Genomic DNA, 17,679 nt, shown 5'->3' on the forward strand with positions numbered 1-17,679 from the left:
CTTCCCGGACTGGGGCACGAACCCATGTCCCCTGCATTGGCAGGCGGACTCTCAACCACTGCACCACCAGGGAAGCCCTAAAATGGTAAATTTTATGTATATTTTACCACACAAACAAATATACAAACATAGCTGGTTAAAATTTTTGTGTAAAGAGCAGTTAAGCCACCAGGACCCTTCCTGCCACCCGCCAGTCATGCTGAACCATGATACCTGCAGTCTCCTTCCCCTGCCAATGTCCAAAACACTCTCAGATAAGTTCATTTCACCTCGAGCAGGGGATTGGTGGGGGGGGAGATGTCGTTCCTTCCCAGGAGAAAAGACATAGACACTGGAAATTGGGCCCTAAAAATAGGTCAGTTCAACAATAAAGTCCCTCAAGTTGATATACCCAAGGTGGTGGTGGTGGTATATGCTTCTGATCAGCTTTTAAGTGCTCCACATTCAAATAATGAACAGACATATCAGCATCAACAAGTGTTTGAGGAAGTCCTCAAACAGCAGAAATCCAAATGACTAGACCAAAGAAAGGAGCTTGGAGGAGCTGAGAATTCTGGCTTTAAAAATCTGACTCCCTGGGTTTCCGGGAAAAGGACTGTGGACCTGTAATAAACTGGATGATTTCTAACGTAAAAGCAGCTGTCAATCAGAGAATGCCCATCCTACCAGATATAAGATATGTTTTCTTTCCCTCTGCAATCATTTATTTACTCATTTGTTATTTTGGGGTTTTTTTTGACTAGGTGCCTATTCTGGAACTGCTGGTTATAATTTTCAGAAACTGCTGCCTATTCTGGAACTGCTGGTTATAATTATCACAGGAAACAGATGGCCACATGTAATAGGACATATTTATATTATAAGTATTAACTGTTAATTCATTTCTTTGTTTTATATTCCATAAGTGTGTGTAATTTGTGGTACACAACAGTGATCACGAAATATTTAGGCATTAATACGTGTAAATAGTAAAAGAGAAGTACTTGAAAGCTTTACATAGAATATACCAGAGCTAGATCAGTAATTTAGGCACAATTGTTTGTAGAGGAGTGAAGCATGATTTTAAAAGGGGAGGTAAAGGATCACTGGATCACATAACTGAGACATTTAGCTTCAGAAATGGATGAAGGGGTTAAAAATCTAATTACAAATCTCTTTTTCTTTGTCTCTTAACCACTGCTTTCCTCTGTACTACCTTTGTTTTCCACAAACTTGCTTTATGAGATAGCAGGGTTGACCACCAGTATCTCTAAAGCTAGGAATCCTAAGAATGAGAACTCGTCTCCCCCAACGGTTCCAGCAAAAGTCCCAAGAAAAGCCCTAATATGCCAGTCCTGTGTCCCAGTCCCCATTCTGGAAGATGAGTAGGGCAGTCCGACCCAACTCACATGGATATTCCCATGCAATGTGGTATTTATGTTCAGTTTGGAATCAACGTGGAAGTTCCTTATCTTGTCAAGCCTGTTAGGCTCTCCCTTCATCATTGTCAAAGGCAGAATACTGAGGCAGCTGAGCGGGATGCACAGAGAAAACAGATGCAGCACCAAACAAAAAAGCTATTTCCCGGGCTTGCCTGGTGGCGCAGTGGTTGAGAATCTGCCTGCTAATGCAGGGGACAGGGGTTCGAGCCCTGGTCTGGGAAGATCCCACATGCCGCAGAGCAAGTGAGCCCGTGCGCCACAACTACTGAGCCTGCGCGTCTGGAGCCTGTGCTCCGCAACAAGAGAGCCGCGATGAGGCCCGCGCACCGCGATGAAGAGTGGCCCCCGCTTGCCACAACTAGAGAAAGCCCTCGCACAGAAACGAAGACCCAACACTGCAAAAATAAATAAATTAATAAACTCCTACCCCCAACATCTAAAAAAAAAATTATATAAAAAAAAAAGAAGCTATTTCCCATAGTCAGCAATGTTCACGGGTAACTTGCAAAACATGGAAGGAGGGTAAAGGCTCTTTGGAAAGCAGTTTGATAAGCACTGTTACTTAAAGTAACAACGTAAGCAACTGCAGTCAGAGAGCAAACCCAAGACAACAGGATGGGTTTAGCCATTGTCAATTATTTTAAAAATTGCTTTCATAAGATCCAAATTTTCAGAATCCTTAGGTACTGTTACAGATGGAACCAATTAATAATTTTAGTTAAGCTCTGGTACCTAGAATAAGCAGACCAGAAATACAACACCTTTTATAGAATGTGGTCTTTTAAGCAGATTCCTTTCTGGAATTGTTGCATTTTTTATCACTACATCTTTCCAAATACATGGCTTTTTTTTTTCCTCTGATTGTATTTTTCTTGTCCATTATGGTTTATTACAGGATGTTGACTATAGTTCCCTGTGCTATACAATAGGACCTTGTTGTTTATCCATTCTATATATAATAGTTTGTTTGCATGTGCTAGTCCCAAACTACCAATCCAACCCTCTCCCACCCCCCTCCCCCTTGGCAATCACAAGTCTGTTCTCTATGTCTGTGAGTCTGTTTCTGTTTCATAGATAAGTTCATTTGTGTCATATTTTAGATTCCACATGTAAGTGATATCTTTCTCTTTCTTACTTACTTCACTTAGTATAATAATCTCTAGGTCTATCCATCCATGTTGCTGTAAATGGCATTATTTCATTCTTTCTTATGGCTGAGTAACATTCCATTGTATATATGTACCACATCTTTATCCATTCTTCTGTCAATGGATATTTAGGTTGTTTCCACATCTTGGCTATTGTAAATATTGCTGCTGTGAACATAGGGGTGCATGTATGTTTTCGAATTATAGTTTTGTCTGGATATATGCCCAACAGTGGATTTGCAGGATCATATGGCAACTCTACTTTTAGTTTTTTCAGGAACCTCCATACTGTTCTCCATAGTGGCTGCACCAATTTACATTCCCACCAACAGTGTAGGAGGGTTCCCTTTTCTCCACACCCTCTCCAACACCAAATGCATGGCTCTGTGTGAAACACATAACCTTTTATAAGGAGATGGTATAATTTGGTGAGATTTATTCCAGGATGGAAGGATGATTCAACAGCCACAAATCAAAACACCATATAAACAAAACAAAGGATAAAAATCATATGATCGGGCTTCCCTGGTGGCGCAGTGATTGAGAGTCCACCTGCCGATGCAGGGACACGGGTTCGTGCCCCGGTCCAGGAAGATCCCACATGCTTGCGTACCGCAAAAAAAAAAAAAAAAAAATCATATGATCATCTCAATAGATGCAGAAAAAGCACCTGACAAAATTTGGTATCCAGTTATGATAAAAACTCTCAACAAAGTTGGTATAAAGAGTATATACCTCAACATAATAAAGGCTACATGTGACAAACACACAACTAACATAACTCAATGGTAAAAAGCTGAAAACTTTACCTCTAAGATCAGGAACAAAACAGGGATGCCCATTATCACCACTTTTATTCAACATCATATTGGAATTCCTAGCCACGGCAGACAAGAGAAAGAAATAAAAGAAACCCAAATTGGAAAGGAAGAAGTAAAACTCACTATAGGCTGATGACATGATAGTATATATAGACATCCCTAAGCACTTGACCAAAAAATTATTAGAATAAATGAATTCAGTAAAGGTGCAGGATACAAAATCAATATACAGAAATCTGTTGCATTTCTATACACTAATAATGAACTATGAGAAAGAGAAATTAAGAAAGCAATCCATTTACAACTGCATCAAAAAGAATAAAATACATAGGAATAAAATAACCAAGGAGGTGAAAGATCTGTACTTTGAAAACTATACAACACTGAAGAAAGAAATTGAAGACAACACAAATAAATGGAAAGGTATAACATGCTCATGGACTGGAAGAATTAGTACTGTTTAAATGTCCACTCTTCCCAAAGCATCTACAGATTCAATGCAAACCCCATCAAAATATCAAAGGCATTTTTCACAGAAGTGGAACAAATGGCCCTAAGATTTGTATGGAACCCAAAAGACCCAAATAGCCAGAGCAATTTTAAGAAAAAAGAACAAAACTGAGGTATCATACTCCCTGACTTTAAACGATACCACAAAACTACAGTAGTCAAAAATGTATGGTATTGGCATAAAAACATATACATAGATAAATGGAACAGAATAGAGAGCCCAGAAATAAACCCATGCTTATGTGGTCAATTAATTTAGAACAAAGGAGCCAGGAATATACAATGGGGAAAAGACAGACTCTTCAATAACTGGTGTTGGGAAAACTGGACCACTTTCTTACACCACATATAAAAATAAATTCAAGGATTTCCCTGGTGGTGTAGTGGTTAAGAATCCGCCTGCCAATGCAGGGGACACAGGTTGGATCCCTGGTCCTAGAAGATCCCACATGCCACAGAGCAACTAAGCCCATGCGCCACAACTACTGAAGCCCGTGCGCCTAGAGCCCATGCTCCGCATCAAGAGAAGCCACCGCAATGAGAAGCCTGTGCACTGCAACAAAGAGTAGCCCCCCGCATGCCACAACTAGAGGAAGCCCGCGCACAGCAACGAAGACCCAACACAGCCAAAAAAAAAAAAAAAATTAAAATGGATTAAAGACTTAAATGTAGATCTGAAACCATAAAACTCCTAGAAGAAAACACAGGCAGTATGCTCTTTGACATCAGTCTTAACAATATTTCTTTGGATATGTCTCCTCAGGCAAGGGAAACAAAAGGAAAAATAAACAAATGGGACTACATCAAACTAAAAAGCTTTTGCACAGCAGATAAAACAATCAACAAAGCAAAAGGCAACCTACTCAATGAAAGAAGATATTTGCAAATGATATATCCAATAAGGGGTTAATATCCAAAATATATGCCTTCAGGGCTTCCCTGGTGGCGCAGTGGTTGAGAGTCCGCCTACCGATGCAGGGGACACGGGTTCGTGCCCCGGTCCGGGAAGATCCCACATGCCGCGGAGCGGTTAGGCCCGTGAGCCATGGCCGCTGAGCCTGCGCGTCCGGAGCCTGTGCTCCACAACGGGAGAGGCCACAATGGTGAGAGGCCTGCGTAATGCAGAAAAAAAAAAAAAAGAAAAGAAGATCAAAATTAGAGGGCTTATACTACCTGATTTCAATACATAATATAAAGCTACAACAATTAAGAGAATGTGGCATAAGGATAAGCATATGGAAAAAATGAAACACAATTTTGAGTCTGGAAATAAACCCTTACCCGCATGTTCAGTTGATCTTTGACAAAGATCCCATGGCAATCTAATGGGGAAAGGATAGCCTTTTCCACATATATTGCTGGGAAAATTGGATATCCACATACAAAATCATTAATTTAGACACTTACCTCACACCATAAAAGTCACAGGAACTTAGTAAACACCTTGAACTCAAGAAGGGCCAGGCCTTATGAATAAAGATCAAGTTCCTAGAGAGGAATAGGCTCTAGGACAAAACCTAAACAGATTCATACTAAAAAAACCTACAACCAAGACTAGAAGATCAGGATGATTCTCCAATAATATAATTGCCTGCCAGAACAAAAATCAACACTCTGCAGAGGAAGATATTAGAATTCAGAGTCTCGTCATCTTATCATCCACCATGTCAGTATATGATAAAAAATTACTAGACACGTGAAGAAATAAATTGCCTACACTAGTATTTTTTATTACTGAATTTGACTCAGAGAAGGATGAACAAAATTTCTAAGGTTAATCACTAACCCTTTGGCTTCTTTCTTACCAAAACAGGCCAATATTAATTTTTAAATGTTTAAGGGAAAAAGCAGAACACTCAAGAATGAACTCCTTAAACAAGTTGTCTGAATAAAAAGTATTATTCAGATTTCATGGAGTCTGTTATTGTTTGGCTCTGGATTCACTTACCAAAATTGATGCTATGGAAATTTTCACTTTTATTTAAACTGGAAAGAACAGATAGGAAATTATGTAATTAATAATTTTGATAAAGCAATTATAAATGGATGGCAGTGTTTGCAAGAAGCTGTCAGAGGATAGCTGTTACCTATTAACACTGCCTTGATTTCTGGAAACTCAAAAAGGTTCTAAATTAACATAAGACTGTTAACAATGACCATAGAATTTTCTAATAGTAAAACTTAAAAGCCTTTCCATTGTTAAATCCTGCAAAGTTTCAGGGTGGGAGTGGGGAAACCATTATTATATCAGTGTGACTGTATATAACCCAGAAAATCCATTATGTATCATTTTGACTCATTCATTTGACATAATATGAATAAAACTATCTTTTCCCTTTTTCTACATAGTAAGTGTACTTTCCTAGGAACTAAATAGCTTCCTGCCACCATCTGATCACCACCTCTTTAGTTATTTTACTCACACTTAACACTGTATGATACCACCTCAAATAGAATCAATTAGTTAAATAAATTTGGTTCATAACCCAACCGCTCTCTCATTCCCCAAGGAAGAAAGGGGAAAATGCTACGCTAAATGCTGTTCATAGTGCCAAATAATTCAAGGTACATAGGCAGAAGTGTGGTCAGGGTATATTTGGAATAGAATGATGACAATTCTGTATTCAGGTCACAATTATAGGAAAAAGTCTGCATTCAAAGTTCACACATGGAGAAAAGATAAAATCAGAAGCAAAATATTTACTTCATAGGCAGAAGCTGAGGTTTGGGATTCAAGCCAACTTCAAGGAACCAGTTCATAACCAGGCAGGAAACTTATCTGGAAACAAAGCAGAGAAATGAGGTCACACAGTAGTGGAAGCCTGGACTAACTGCCCACTGCCCTCTCAGTGATGTAACGGATTGAACAGATCAATCTCAACAAGTGTAGATTACTCTTTAGAGCAAAATATGTTTCAGGAGGTTGCAGTTGATCTGTCTTTATATAATTTTAAAAGAAGTGATGAGCAGACATAGAAAATAAACATGGTTACGAAAGGGGAAGGCAGCGGCAGCGGGAGGGATAAATTAGGAAGTTGGGAGTAACATATACACACTACTATATAAAAATAGATAACCAGCAGAACTGTTTAGCACAGGGAACTCTACTCAGTATTTTGTAATAAGCTATAAGGAAAAATAATTTGAAAAAGAACATATATATATGTATGTATGTGTATATATATATATATATGCATACATATATATATATCTGAATTGCTGTGCTGTACATCTGAAACTAACATGATATTGTAAATAAACTATACTTCAATTAAAAAAATGATGAGGATCCTTTAAAAATTTTTTTATATCTAATTCTCTTCATCTCTAATAATACTGAAAATAAGAATTCAAAGGTTTCTTCTAAATTGTGATTTTCTATAAATTTTTTTACCAGGTGACTATAAAATGATTCAGAAACACACACACACACAGAACAAACATATGACCCAGCAATTCCACTCCTGGGCCCCTTTAGGGCCTCCTATAGGCAGAGCTGATACAGCTAACAAAGAAATGTTGTTTCCAGAGTCACAGAACCAGCATCACAAAGGGGGATTCAAGCTCAGAGACAGTAGCTTAATAACCAGCACACTTTCTAATCCTTATATCTTTTACTTCTTTTTCTTGCCTTACTGCCCTAGCTAGGGCCTCCACTGCAACACTGAATTGAAGTGGTTACAGCGGACATCCTTGTCTTACTCCTGACATCAAAAGAAAAGCTGTCACAATTTCACCATTAAATATGATGCATACTGTCACTTATTGGTAGATTAAGAAAATTCCCTTCTATTCCTAGGTTTCTAAGAAATGTTAAATGTTATCAGCTAATGGATATTGAACTGTATCAAATGCTATTTTTCAACATCTATTGAAAGGGTCTTATCATTTTTATTTTATTCTGATAATGTGTGAATCACATCACATTCTTTGAATAAATCCCACTTGGTCATGATGTATGTTTATGGACTGAGTATTTATGTCCCCTCAAAATTCATATGTTAAAGCCCTAACCCCCAGTGTAGCTCTATTTGGGAATGGGACCTTTGAGGAAGTAATTAAGGTTAAGTGAGGTTATAAAGTGGGGCCCTGATCCCATAGAACGCGTGTCTTTATAAGGAAAGACTTCAGAGATCTCCTGCTCTCTCTTCATGGGCACTCAGAGGAAAGATCCATGAGGACAAAGTGGCCATCTCCAAGCCAGGAAGACCACTGTCACCAGAAACCCAACCAGCCAGAACCTTGATCTTAGACTTACCACCCTCCAAAACCGTGAGGAAATAAATTCCTGTTGTTTAAGCCATGTATTCTCTGGTATTTTGTTATGGCAGTCTGAGAAGACTAATATGATACGTTGTGTTATTTATATCTTGCTGGATTTGGTGTGAGAATATTTTGTTTAGAATTTCTTCATCTATACTCTGAGGGGCTTTCCTTCTCATGATATTCTTCTAAGTTTCATTTCTCTTTATATCCCTGTTGAGTTTTGATATCAAGATCATGTTTGCCTCATATCCTCTAGCTGAGATGTTTTACACTGGCATTTCTTTCTTAAATGTTCCATGAAAATATGCAGGGGAGCTATCTGGGCTTGCGGGTTTCTTTGTGGCAATTAATCATAGAGTCAATTTGCTTAATGGCTATAAGAATATTTTGATTTTCTAGTTTTCTTGTATCATATTAGATAAGCTGTATTTTTCTATAAATTTGACCATTTTTCCCTGAAATTTCGGAAGTATTAGTATAAAGTTGCTTACAATAGCTTCTATTAACTTTTAAAATAGCTTAGAACAAATAGCTGTTTGTGCCTTCTATCCTTCTTGATTTACGCATTACCAGAGGTTTATCAATTTAATTTTAGCTTTGTTGATTTAGCTTTCCACTGTTTGTTTTTTTAATTAATTTCTATTCTTATTGTCATTATTTCTTATTTTGACCTTTTGAAGTTTATTTTGTTGTACTTTTTCTAACTTCCTGAATGTTTAGATCATTGATATTCAACCTTTTTCATTTCCTAACATACACATATTTAGCCTAGAAATTAACCTCTAAGTACTATTTAGCTGCATCACACACTTTTTTTTTTTTTAAATCAGGGGTGATATTATTATTTATTTATGGCTGTGTTGGGTCTTCGTTTCCGTGCAAGGGCTTTCTCTAGTTGTGGCAAGGGGGGGCCACTCTTCATCGCGGTGCGCAGGCCTTTCACTATCGCGGCCTCTATTGTTGCGGAGCACAGGCTCCAGACGCGCAGGCTCAGTAATTGTGGCTCATGGGCCCAGTTGCTCTGCAGCATGTGGGATCTTCCCAGACCAGGGCGCGAACCCGCGTCCCCTGCATTGGCAGGCAGACTCCCAACCACTGCACCACCAGGGAAGCCTCACACAAGTTTTAATAAGCTGTATTTTTATTATCACTCAGTTCAAAATACTATCGAATTTCCATTGCGAGTTCTCCTTTGAAACATGAGTTATTTGGTAATGTACTTATAAATTTCTACAACGTATGAATATTTTCTACTTCTATAATAAAATTCAAGTTTAAACTTCATTTTGATCAGAAAACATACCGTATATAATTTCAGTCCTTTGAAATGTGTTTATATTGTACAACAAATGGTCAATTTTTATTAACGTTCTTTTTCTTTTTGAAAAAACATGGATTCTGCAGTTGCTGCATGCAATAAAATTGTTAATTATATTGTTCAAAGCTAGGACCTGATTTTCTTTTCCATTTGTTCTGAGAGGAATGTTAAAACTTCCCATTATAATTTTCAATTTATCTATTTATTCTTGTAGTTTTGTCCATATTTGCTTTTGATTGGGGGAGCTGTTACTATATTCTGTTACCATAGGAATTTAGAATTTTTCTATACTTCCCTCTGAATTAAAACTTTTATCATTATGAAGTACTCTTCTTTATCTCTGGTAATTACTTTTGCCCTAATATCTATGTCAGCTTCCCTTTGGCCAGTTATTTTACAGTATATATTTTTTTCCTTTTTTTTAACTTTCAATCTTTTTTCCATTAAATTTCTATTTCAATGTTATGCAACTGCATAAGAATAAATATTTGTTCAATATTTACTTTCAACCTTAATGTATTCTTACATTTTAGCAAAATATATTTGGGTATTTTTTTAGTTGAACCTGAAATTTTCTGTCTTTTAATTAGAGAACTTAGTCCGTGTATCAGTCTAGGTCCACTCAGAAGAGAGAAACTGTACGGTAATTTGAAGGGAAAATGTAATATAAAGAATAATGGGGCTTCCCTGGTGGCACAGTGGTTGAGAGTCCGCCTGCCGATGCAGGGCACACGGGTTCGAGCCCCGGTCTGGGAGGATCCCACATGCCACGGAGCGGCTGGGCCCGTGAGCCATGGCCGCTGGGCCTGCGCATCCAGGGCCTGTGCTCCGCAGCGGGAGAGGCCACAGTGGTGAGAGGCCCACGTACCGCAAAATAATAATAATAATAATAATAATAAGGAACTATAACAGGTGGTTGGATAATGAAGGGTTAGCTAGTAAAAAGCAGAGAATTCTAATAAATATAGCAGATATAAGGAAAAGCCACTACTCTAGGGCTGAGACAGAGTGTCCAAGGAAAAGTGCACCTCCCGCCCCCACCATCTCAGGACTGATCATAGCTAGGCTCACTGGATGGCAGAGAACTCTCTGTGGTGCCATGTGGGTGGAACTTTCTGGAAGTCTACTCTCTGGAACTTACCGGAAATCGTCACTCCAGGACGCTGGGGAAAGCTGTTCATGGGGAAGCATCTCAAAATGCCACCCAAGAAATGGAAAGGTGCTGGCCACTGCGTGCAGCTGGTCACCATGCGTGCAGGAACTTTGTGCTGGAAAAAGGACAAGTGCTTGAGGCTGGGGAAGCCATGTGCACTGCAGGAGCTGGATGCTGGAAAGCTGCGCATGTTGCCAGAGCCTGAAGAGTGAGCATAGTGGCACCAGGATGTAAAAACCCTTTCTCTCTGTAATGTCTCTCCAGCGCCCTCTACTGACAAAGCCTCAGTGCCCTCTGGCAAAGGAAAAATATTTAAAAGGCCCAGAACAATTTCCACAGAACAGAAAAAAGGATGAATTTGGAGCTGAGGCAATGAATTGAAAAACAGCACACAGTCCATTTATACTTTAATGTTATTACTTATATACCTGAGTTTAAATCTACCATCTCACAGTGTGCTTGGTATTTGTTCACCTGTTTTATGTTCCTCTTTGTCCCCTTTCTAGCTTTTCTTTTCTTTTCTTTTTGGTTAAGTATTTCTATTATTCTATTTCACCTTTATTTTGCTACTGTTTTAGAGGTAATTCTGATTACAAAGTATGTCATTTTACATAACAGTTTTTAACAGCTTTATTGAGGTAAATTACATACCATAAAATTCACTCATTTTAAGTGTACAATTAAATTGTTTTTTAGTAATTTTACAGAGTTGTGAAATCATCACCACAGTTTAATTTTAGGACATTTCTGTTGCCCCCAAAAGAAAACTTGTGGCCAATTTGCAGTTTCTAATTCTAGGCAACCACTGATCTTTTTATTTCTATAGTTTTGCCTTTTCTAGAAATTTCATATAAATAGGAGCATACAAAATGTAGTCTTTGTGTCTGGCTTCTTTCACTTAGCATAACATTCTGGAGGTTCATTCATGTTGTAATATGTATCATTACTTCATTTCTTTTCATTGCCTAACAGTAGTCTGCTTTATGTCTGCACTACATTGTGTTCATCCATCCACCAGTTAATGGACATTTGAATTATTTCCACTTTTTTGGCTATTATGGATAATGTTTCTATGACCATGTGTGTACAAGTCTTTACATGGCCATATATTTTCATTTTGAGAGGGTAAATACCTAAGAGAAGAATTGTTTGGGTTATGTGGTAAATTTATGTTTAACATTTTAAGAAACTACCAAAATATTTTCCAAAGTGACTGTACCATTTTACATTCCTGCTAACAACATATGAGGGTTCCAGTTTCTATACATCCTCACCAAGAACTGTTATTGTCTTTTTTTTATTAGAGTCATTTTTGTGGGTGTGAAGTGTCATCTCATTATAATTTTAAGTTTCATTTTCCTAATAACTAATGATATTGAGCATCTTTTCATGTACTTATTGGCCATTCATATATTCATTTAGCTGAAATGTCTATTGAAATCTTTCCCCATTATTTGTCTTATCATTGAGCTGTAAGAGCTCTTTATATATCATGGATACAAGTCCCTTATCAGATATATGATTTACAAATAGTTTCCAATGGATTGTCTTTTCACTTTCATATTATGTTTTCTGAAGGACAAGTTTTTAATTTTAATAAAGTCCAATTTATCAGTTTTTTCCTTCCATTGTTTGTGATTTTCATGTCCTTTCTAAGAAATCTTTGCCTAACCCAAGACCATGAAGATTTACTCCTATGTTTTCTGTTAGGATTTTCATAATTCTAGGTCTTACATTTATGTCTATGATCCATTTTGAGTTTATTTTTGTGTATGGTATGAGGCAAGGGTCTAAATTCATCATTTTGCATGTAGATATCTAATTATTCCAGCACTATTTGTTGAAAAACAATCTTCCCTTCCCTCACTGAACTGTCTTGGCACCTTTATTGAAAATCGACATAATAAATATGAGGGTTTATATCTGGACTCAAAAATATATCCATGACTTGTCAAATTCTAATGATAATTAGTACTTTACTTTTCTTGTGGTGCACTTTTATTCTACTTAACCTCTTCTATTGGTTTATATGCTAGTGTTATCATGTTTCAATTTCTATATACTTTGAACCCCCCCCCCAAATCCTAGTATTATTATTTGATACAGTCCCTGTTTACTCAGATTTACCCATAGCTTTACCATTTTTGTGTTCTTCATTCCTTCTTGCATCTGGAAACTTCTACCTAGGACCATTCTCATTTTGTAACCTAGAGAACTCCCATTAGTATTTCCTTTAATACAAGTGTGCTGAAGATGGATTATCTTAGTTTTTATTTGTGTGAGACATTCCTGAGGAATATTTTCACTCGGTACAGAATTTTAGGTTAGTAGTTGTTTTCTTTCAAGTTCATTGAAAAGTGTGTTCCATTATCTTCTGGCTTCCACTGTCTTTTAAAAAATATATTTTATTGGGACTTCCCTGGCAGTGCAGTGGTTAAGACTCCATGCTTCCACTGCAGGAGGCATGGGTTCAATTCCTGGTCAGGGAACTACAATCCCACATGCCATACAGCACGGCCAAATATATATATATATATGATTATTACCTTTGGGATTTTTATTCTGAATATTCTCTTCCAGTTCTATCATCCAGATCAGTAATTACTTCTTAAACTTTGTCAAAAATTCTGTGAAATCAACATGTTGCAGTCTTAATTTTGTCCATAATGATTTATATTTCTAGAATTTTTTTCAAATTTGCAGTTGTTTAAGGATAGCCACAAATTCTTTGTTACACTTCCTATTGAGACATTAAGTCCAGCTCCTCTCTCTGAATCTGAGGTGACTTTAGTGATTTGCTTGGCTAATAGAATGCATTGGAAGTGATGTTCTGGGACTTCCAAGGTTAAATCATAAGAAGTTCTGCAACTTTGACCTGAAATGCTTGTTCTTGGGACACTTAGTACTCAAGATGCTCCCTTTGGGAGCCCAGCCATCATGTTAAACAAGCCACGTGGAGAATGTGTTGCCACTCGTCAGAAGTTCTAGCTGAGCTCCCAGCAGACAACAAGCATCAACTTGTCTGCTAATATCCATGCAAACAAGTTGTCTTGGATATCCAACCTGTTTAAATCGTCCAATAACTGTAGCCCCAGAATAGAATTCCTAAGTTTACAGTTGGACACGGGAGCAGACTAGGATCAGCACTAGATTAGCCTCAGTGCTTCTCTTTCACTTTTCTTTTTCATGCCATCCTTCTCCCACCTTTTTCTAATTAATTTTCAGAGTTTTCGAAACTCCATTTTTCTATTCCTTTTACTGCCACTCTTATTCTTCTTTCTCTGGACATGAAAGTATCCATTTTAGACTATAAAGAGGTGATGGAAAATGGAGTTAAATAATACAATTGGAATTCAGGAGAGAAAACAATGTACATAAAATGTGCAGAATATTGAAAAGAATGGTTTTATTTTTTTAAGGCCAAATTTTACGAAGTTATTCTCTTAAGTTTAAAGATCAATGATTCAGAACTTGTACAAATTTTGGAAAACAATTAAACCAATTATACTGCCATAGTATGATGGAAATTACTTGCCTTACTAGACACAAATATACAGAAATCCTGGTGTTGGTGAGGAAAATTAATATCTTTTTTCGCCTAACATTATAATATTTGTTTTTCAGGGAAACATTATTTGACCCATCGCTTAAATAAAATAATAAATTAATGAGATTTTGTTTTAGGACAAGGTATAACTTTCAGTGGAAATGATTTGACACAGCACACAAATCTAAGTACTAAACAATCTGTGTTATAGGGACTTTAACATACTAATAATCTACAATGGAAGATTTTCTAGGGAACATTTAATTCAGGGAAAACTTTTTTAAACAATAAAAGGTATGGTGATAATAAGTACTACTTTATGTATTATGTATAACATTTTAAGTTTATTTTGTTTCCTTTGCTTAAGGGGTAGTAATTATATAATGTATTACTGAATGCTCACTAAATATTAATTGTGCCTAGGTTATTTTTAAGAAATTTTACTTTTTATTGATTAGGAAATATAAAATATTTTCTCCAAATTTTAGGCAGGTAAATTCTAAAACAATATGCCCTTTATTTATTTTCATATTACTACATATTAAGCCATCATTTCCCATATGTGGCTACTGCTACTGATAATATATATCCTATGTTGAATGCTTACAATGTGCCAAGAACTATTCTGAGCACTTGAAATGTATTTCCTAATTTAATCCTCCTAAGAATGGAAAGGGTAATGCCCATTTTACAGATGAAGAAACCAAGTCACTGAGAAGTTAAGTAATCTACATGTTTTATGGCTGTAATACTAGGTGACGCTTAAGTTTATGCAGAGTCAATGTAAATAACACATCTTGCTTAAATTATATAAATTACTTAAATTATATAAGTTATATAATTTTCTAATACCTTTTTTAAAAATGACTGTTAAGGACACTGCAATTAACTTCAGTAGAATGTCAGATGCTAATACCTAAAGGTTATGATAAAGTTAAAGGATAAAGATGAAATTGACCTGTGAAAACTTAAGCAATCAAAAAAATTCCAGCATAAATGAGAAAATACATCTTACTGGACTAGTCTTTTGAAACCCACATTTTCACCTCCATAGCAAATGTCAGGAATTCTAAGGTTGGACTTGAATGTTTTATGGCTGCAGTATTAGGTGATGATCTCAGTATGAGCTTTTCCAACATTCTGCATTTTTCTTATACTGTCAAAATGTATGATAATTGGTCTTTAAAATCCTTGCTCAGAAAGATATCTGTATTTTTATAAAAGTTTTATGTTCTATAATAATAGTTTAGCCTGGAAAATGTCAAGATTCTTTTTAAATAGAACCTCTAACTCCTTTTTAAAAAATGTTCTTGCATACCTTCATTTAGTTCTCATCTGATAAATCTGAACATATAGCTTTAGATAATGTATGCCTTCACCATACCATTTGAAATTAAAGAATCAAATTGTAGAAACCCATATACATCAAATTATGAACTGCGTCTTTAAAATAACCTCTGAAAAAATATCTTTACTTGAATAAGCTAGAGAGATGATGATTCATGCCATAATTTTATCTCATGAAACTATAGCAAATCTCTTTTGGCTAACATCCCAGCCAAACTCTAAATGTGACTTAAATCTAGATGGAACATAGTTGTCAGATTCTGTACTCATTTTAAGTTTCTTAACTCTATACTCCAAAACTGTATTTGACCACCTGTAGCCACCAATTACAGAGAAGACTGAAAATAAAACCACGCTTTAGATTTTAAGCCCTAAGTATAGCTCTGGGAGGTGCAATAGTTACATTAAGCACTAAGTAATTTTTGCATTTTCATTCAGTTTTGTGTGTTTCTGTATCTAGCATAGAGGATTTTCTTAAATAATCATAATAGGAAAATGAAAAAAAGAGCTACAATTTGAGGATCTCTGCACCATGTACATTACATACGTTACTGCCAACGAGCATTACGATCCTGGAAGATAGGTGGTGCTCACAGGCAAAGGTGGTACTCGTTGCTCTAGTCTTTTGTCCTCTGATTCAGTCTATAAGGAGGAGTTTGGTTTGGCCTGGTTTGGTTTAAGGAACACTGCATTGGCCACATCCAGGGGCTCGGTGTATGGCCATTTATCAAATGCCGTACGAAGACTGGGATACCAATAAGAGCTAAGAATTAGTACTACACCTTTAAAATGGGACCAGCTCTTTCTCTTTTGATTTTATCCTCACAAGAGACCTACTACCTTGGAAATAAAATCGTCCCTTAAGAGTTGAAAAACACTTTATTCTGAATGTTGGCAGTAAGGAGTTAAAATATATGAAATGGCAACTTGTAGGGATGCAAGCCTCCTTAGTGCTAAAATGAACAGTTTTAGCTCATAGCTGAGACTCAATCTAAAAATTATAGAAATCACTTAGATTCACATATGGTGTCATTAATTCCTCGAAGGAAAAACAATGAGATCTTTCTTTGCTAGATTTCTATCTATTAATTAAGTGGGCTAATAATCTGCATTCGTTTTGGGGAATAATAGCTCCAAGTTATTTCTAAAGGCAAGCGAAACACTTTCTCCTATGGATACCCAGCATTCAATTCATGTTATAAACAAAAGGATGGGAATTGAGAGAAGAAATCTTACTTTCAATCCATCCTCATTACAAGATGCTTACTTATAGATCATAATCCAAGATTGTAAACAAGCTTCAACTAAAAAGCCTACAAATAAACTCATTTTAGAAGATGGGAGGTCATAGGGGCTGATAAACCAGTTTACACTGTTCTAATGTAGCTCTCCTATCTCATGTTGCACGACGGATCAAAGTCTCTACAGACCATTAAGGAAAAACTAAAGCAAAAGTAGTCAGAGGTTGAAACCAGATACAGAGAAGGGCACAAGCCGGTGCCCAATGAGATCTAGTGAAATAAAGCAAAAGCAGAATCAGTAACTGGCAAAGGACACAAACCAAGTTGCCCAAACGAAACAATAAAAACTAGTAGAGATAGAAAGAGCAGAGATCTAAAAGATAGTTAAGATTTAGATCTGCTTGGGCTAAAAGAATCAAATCAAAGAGAGCACACACACACAAAAATGTCTTTGTGGAATCCATCAAAGATGTGCTGTAGCAGCCTGAGCCAGAAAGCATGAGAATGAGTGTGACTCTCTCTCTGCTAATAAGACACAGCTCAAGGCACCTGACCCACCAGGATTAAATCAGAAGAGCCCTATCTGTATCATGTTACTAAGAGAAGGTATTGGCCCTTTTGCAAAGGTTCTGCCAATTGGCTCTTTCTAAATGTGGAAAAACACTTATCACCATTCTTGGGACCATTGGGGTTACTGGCTCTGACTTCAGATAAGTAGGATAAACAAACCTCAGCTCAAATGGAAGCTTCTTCTGTTGCATTCCTCCACACCAGGCTCTCACAGCTAATTCTGATTGAGAACTTCTAAAGGATTACCCATATCTATTTATTTGCTTTTCTCATGTGTCTGTATCTTCACATATACCTGGTTTAACGGACAGCTCTTAAGAGTGTTGTCATTTCAGGT

The 17,679-nt window shown here is 36.7% G+C and overlaps 1 long non-coding RNA gene across 1 annotated transcript in view; it reads right to left on the bottom strand.

The window, feature by feature from the left end:
• Nucleotides 1–4,961: 4,961 nt before the first annotated feature.
• The window catches only part of LOC113613058 (uncharacterized), a 44,690-nt gene continuing 31,972 nt past the window's right edge, over nt 4,962–17,679 (bottom strand). The window contains exons 3-4 of the long non-coding RNA XR_003430070.1: nt 6,605–6,679; nt 4,962–5,012 (exon numbers count right to left, since the gene is read on the bottom strand). This is a non-coding gene — a long non-coding RNA (uncharacterized LOC113613058). The remainder of the gene's footprint in view (nt 5,013–6,604; nt 6,680–17,679) is intronic.

Source organism: Aethalodelphis obliquidens, unplaced genomic scaffold, assembly GCF_003676395.1.
Source record: "Aethalodelphis obliquidens isolate GAN/ISIS:26980383/991018 unplaced genomic scaffold, ASM367639v1 scaffold84, whole genome shotgun sequence".
NCBI lineage: Eukaryota > Metazoa > Chordata > Mammalia > Artiodactyla > Delphinidae > Aethalodelphis > Aethalodelphis obliquidens.